At 33.5% G+C, this 5,118-nt stretch overlaps 2 protein-coding genes across 2 annotated transcripts in view; one reads left to right on the forward strand and one right to left on the reverse strand.

Annotated features, from left to right (window-relative positions):
- LOC108741477 overlaps positions 1-2,706 on the reverse strand; it is a 24,058-nt gene extending 21,352 nt beyond the window's left edge. The window contains exon 1 of the mRNA XM_018476301.2: positions 2,398-2,706. The gene's annotated coding sequence lies outside the window, so the exon portion shown is untranslated. The remainder of the gene's footprint in view (positions 1-2,397) is intronic.
- The window catches only part of LOC108741475 (E3 ubiquitin-protein ligase MYCBP2), a 238,858-nt gene that overhangs the window by 38,819 nt on the left and 194,921 nt on the right, over positions 1-5,118 (forward strand). The gene's annotated exons all lie outside the window — the stretch shown is intronic.

The following is a 5,118-nucleotide window of genomic DNA, read 5'->3' on the forward strand; positions in this document are numbered from 1 at the left end:
GTAAAACATATATCATTATTGCATGTTAGGAACATTTGTATACAAAATATTAAACTATAATAAGAAAAGTATCTATACGAAAACAACAATAAGACAATAATATTAAAAAAATAATGACGAATACAACATATTATATTTTCTTTCTTTATAACTGGGAAGTTAGTCATGTGGATCTTCCGAGTCGCACCCAGGACACATTTTTAGAAAGAAAATTGTAGAAAATGCATCGATTACTACATTCATCTCTATAATATGATGGACGTTCATGCAAACGAAGAAATCATCAAAATTGGTAGAATAGTTAAGCAGAAAATAAATATAAAGAGTTTTGTTCAGGTTTTGTGACTGTGGTCTATGGAAAACTTCTGACATTTCGGCTGAGATGGTTCTTCCTTTGCGTAAGTGTTAAGTAACTCAGTCTTTAGACCTTTGAAAATATAGATAAAACTTCAAGAAAACCCAGTGACCTTGGCCAAAAAAGCAGGGTAGAATTCGTGAAATTAATTGCTTACGTAAATTTACTTTATTATATATATACTTTAGATTACAGGATGTCCTTTATTCGAAGTCTAAGAAATGAATACGCAAATAAGGCTGATCTAACTAAAAGATTATTGACGTTTACCTTACATTAAATAGCAATTAAAAAGGAACTTTTTAATATGGACCTATTCTTTCAGTTTTTTGACTCGCGCTGGTCTTTATATTCTCAATCAGTGAAAGATTGCAATCTGGTGCACCACGTGTACAAACAAGAGAGTGTAATGAAACATTTACACCATCAAAGCATTTGTTTACCCGCCCGTTCTGAGCTTCTGTTGAAAGTTTCCATGTACTATAACCAATCAATGAAAGTGAAACAAAATTATATAATTATGCTCTTTAGTTTCCGGAATCTGGAATCTGTCGGAAATTTGACGAAGACAGACAAGATTAACAAATTAGAAGCTAATGAACTTGTAACTGAACTTGTTGCAATTAATAAACTTTTTTTTGAAATTAACAAGTCAAAGTCAAACAAAATAAAAAACCTTTAAAGTAATTTGCAGATTCAGTGATGAAAACTTGATATAGGTATTTTGACATACATAGGAAGAATATTTAGTACCTACAGAGTTTATAAGACAGTTTTACGTATGGATCTGTTCCTTATACCGTTCGGAAGAGCATTTTTACTCGTTAAAAGTAAATAGAAAAATAAAGAACTGATTAAATATTTGTATTCAATAACAAAAATGTTTTTTTTATTGAATTTTTAGGCAAGGGTATCTATATGAATTTTACTTGCATTATAAACTACGAGGTCTGTTCAAAAAGTATCGCGAATTTTTTTTTTTCAAAAATTTACTCATGAATATCTATTTTGTCCCCTTCGAAGTAATCCGTACTAGATGTTATAAACTTTTGTCAACGTTTTCTCCAATCCTCGAATCACTTAAAAAAATCGTTTTCTGTAATCTTGTTCAAATCCTCCTTCGATGCCGTCTTTATCTCCTCAATCGTAGCATAGCGTGGCCCTTTCATGGGTCTCTTCAGTTTCAAAGTCACAGGGGAGCCAGATCTAGGGAATACGGTAGCTACGGCATTATTAATGTTTTGTTTTTGGCCAAAAATTCGCGTACAAGCAACGATGTATGAGCAGGGACGTTATCATGGTGCAAAAGCCAATTTATGTTCTTCCACAAATCCGGGCGTTTCTGGTGGATTGCTTCGCGCAAATTGAAATAAGTTGCAGGTAATATTCCTTATTGATTGTTTTAGCCTGTGGCAAGAACTCATGAGGCAACACGTCCCTGTAATCGAAGAAAACTGTAAGGGAAACCTTCACATCTAACCTAAATTTGCGCGCTTTTTTCGGCCTTGGCTCGTGCGGCAGCTTCCATTGGGATGATAGAGCTTTGGTTTCCACGTCATCACCATAAACCCATGATTCGTCACCAGTTATGACCCTCAGGAGCAAATTTAGGTCGTCGTAGACAGAATCCAATTGAGCAATTTTGGTACGAATTTCGCGGAGACCCGTCTCATGCCGAAAACAACTTCCGGCCGCACACTGTTGTTGTTTTTCACACAAAATTTGATACAGGTTCATTGATCCATTTTAGGAATAGGCAAAAACCGAAAACGAGTCAAAACACGTACCTACAAGCAAAGCAGCCACAAAAGAAAACAAGAACGAATATACGTAACATTTGGAAATTCAAAATTGGCGATACTTTTTGAACAAACCTCGTATTTAATTATTTTTTAAACTTTAATGTGATTATAAGCTATTTTATTATATTTTATATTTTTTATTGTGTTCTTGTTAAACCATTATCGACTCCACCTATACGTCTCGTTGCTATTTCTTATTTAAATTTAAATTAATTAAACATATAATCAACTAATCCTTACCTAAGCAATACAACAAATTTCCATTATCCCACTGATTTAATTTTACAATTTAATTATTTGGTGGCTTTATTTTTGCCATTTAACTATTAAACGTTACACATTAACTTATGCACTGACCATGTTTTTCTAAAAGAACAAATCAAAATCAACATTCACTTTCTGCGAAAAGTTCGTTTTCTTATTATTTCGAAATTCGAACTGAAATTCTATACATCACGGTGTATTACGAACTACGATCGTTAAAGTGGAGTTGCTTGGGTATATCGTTCGTTCTGTGGCCGATTTTTGAATGGTAGTTTGTCGTTAAAAGTTTCCCGGCGTCCCAGCGCACGTCCGACTTTATTATTATTGTTTTCGGTTTGTTCTATTTGTTTTACGTGTTTTGTTAGCACATGTTCGAGACTCAATGTCACGATCGCTACAACTTTACAATAAGTATTTTAGTCCCCTTCGTTTGCATATTCTCATTCTGTTCAATTATATGGGCCACGTTAATGTGGATGTGCTAATTTATTAACGAAACATATGTCATTTTAAGTATAATTTGGTCAACCTTCTCTCCACTTTAATTTTTTCTTGCCAGAACACATTGAGCAATAATAAGGTAGAAAACTGATAAGCGAAACCCTTATTTTGTTTTAAGCCTCTCCACCATGATCAATATCCATTAAAGTACTGGGTATTCCGCCTTAGTACAATTCTCTAGTTAGAAGAAACAAACCACTACCTAAAAATTATAATTTCTGTCCCAATTTCATTCACTCTTAATATAATTTATTTATCTTTTAATCTTTTTATCTTATAGTCCACGCTGTAAGAAAAAATGCTCTTTAATCGGGGAATTTTTGCGTCTCCAGTAGGGCGTCACGAACCAATGAGTTAGGGAGAAGGCAACCTGGAAGAATTTTATATTTTAATAATGCTTACCAAACAATAGCTCGATTAAAAGATCATGAGAGGTTAGCCAAGATTTTTGAAAATTAAAAATTGTAACAAATTGAATCTTTTTCGGAGATATTATTGTCTATATCAATATATCAATTTTTAGAGATCGCTTCTGATTTTGTTAATTTTCGCGAGTTTGATTGAAAAAGAATACTGCGTTTTACTGTCACCCTTTCGTAGTTACCGAAAATAAATCCATTTTGTAGTTTTATTCATTAATTACAGAAGAAACCTATCTAAACAAATAAATAAATCAGTTGACTTACTGTAATCCGACAGTTCGATAGAGTGAATTGTACACGCATATAAAAATAAACGAATAAAATAACCCAGGAAACAGGAATGAATAACTTTATTACATCAAATTTATTGCATCTGAACGTAATAAAAATAAGATCGATATTACATATGTCCTAGTCTCTCGCCTGGATAAATATTTTAAAAAGGTAATTGTTTCTATCATAAAACCTTGTGCTAGGGTTCGTTTAGCTCTCATCTTTTACCGTTACAAATGTGCAGCTTTTACGGCTAAGTATAAAACGATTTTTTTTTTCGCGGAATTTTGTATATTTTTTGTCAGAATAAAAATATTGTAATTTTTGGGATGAAAGTTTTTGAGTCGCTAGGCGGAGCGCAAAAGTCCCCTCTTTTCCCCTGCCGACACCCTTGCTATTGTACGTTGCAAAAGTTTGAATGCGTCTCGCAACATTTGGCTTTAATAACGCAAAATATCGGTTTTCTTTAATGTTATATCGTTCTATAGCTTTATCGTTGTATTTAAAAAAAATCTACAAGAAAATTAATGATAATACAAATACCTTCAGTTTGAGTTGTGAAAAGCTAAAATTCGTTAAATAGTTATTGCAAAGAATGGTCAAAAGCAGTTGAAAATTGCCATTTCTTTGCAATTAATTGTCTAGCTAATACCTGTCTCGCTAATTAAATCGGGTAATTAGTAGGAGGGTCTTAAACTTATCACCTCTTCCTAGTTCTCCTACTATTACGTGCTTCTGTGCGCTATCCCTGTGTATTTCTTTGAGTATGTATGTACATAATACAGACATGCAGTGTTCATATACATGCAAATATAAACGTAATAATTGATTTTAATGTACGTATTGTTGTCAGTTTTTAAAAATAATGAATTAATCGGAATAATTGATTAACCGGAACAATCCATGATTTCAATTAATCAGTTGTACTAGTTAGTCGATTATTACGCAAAAAAAGACAGAAAATCTTTAGGAATACCTCTGTCTTTGGAGAAACAATTGATGGCTTACAAATATATAACCCAATACAGAGTTTTAAACGTCATTTGTAGAGATGTATCATTGTAGGCCCGAGATAAAAATGTTCAGTCTCTCAGAGTCTCTGAAAGCGAAACTCGAGTCTCCGTTTCTCATCGAGTCTCTCTGATGTCGCTGAGAGACTATCAAAAACATTGTTTAACGTCTCTGAACGAGAGACTCGAGTCGCTCATAGAGAGATCCTCATTTCGCATCCAGTCTCTGAACGAGAGACTCGAAACTCTCAATAAGTGATGTCTCTATAGACATGGTTAAAATTTTCTAAGTTCAACATATTTCAGAGATCCCAGTCTTTCTACGAGAGACTCGAGTCTCTCAATTTTTCAGTTTTATTCATTCAGTCTCTCTGTGAGACTCGAATCTCTGAATTAACAATTTTATCGTTCGAGTCTCTCATACAGAGACTGTGAGAGATCCATAAAAACACCTAGGCAATAACTGAGAGACTGTGAGAGACGCTCTCAGA

This window comes from Agrilus planipennis, unplaced genomic scaffold (genome assembly GCF_000699045.2).
Source record: "Agrilus planipennis isolate EAB-ADULT unplaced genomic scaffold, Apla_2.0 scaffold204, whole genome shotgun sequence".
Lineage (NCBI taxonomy): Eukaryota > Metazoa > Arthropoda > Insecta > Coleoptera > Buprestidae > Agrilus > Agrilus planipennis.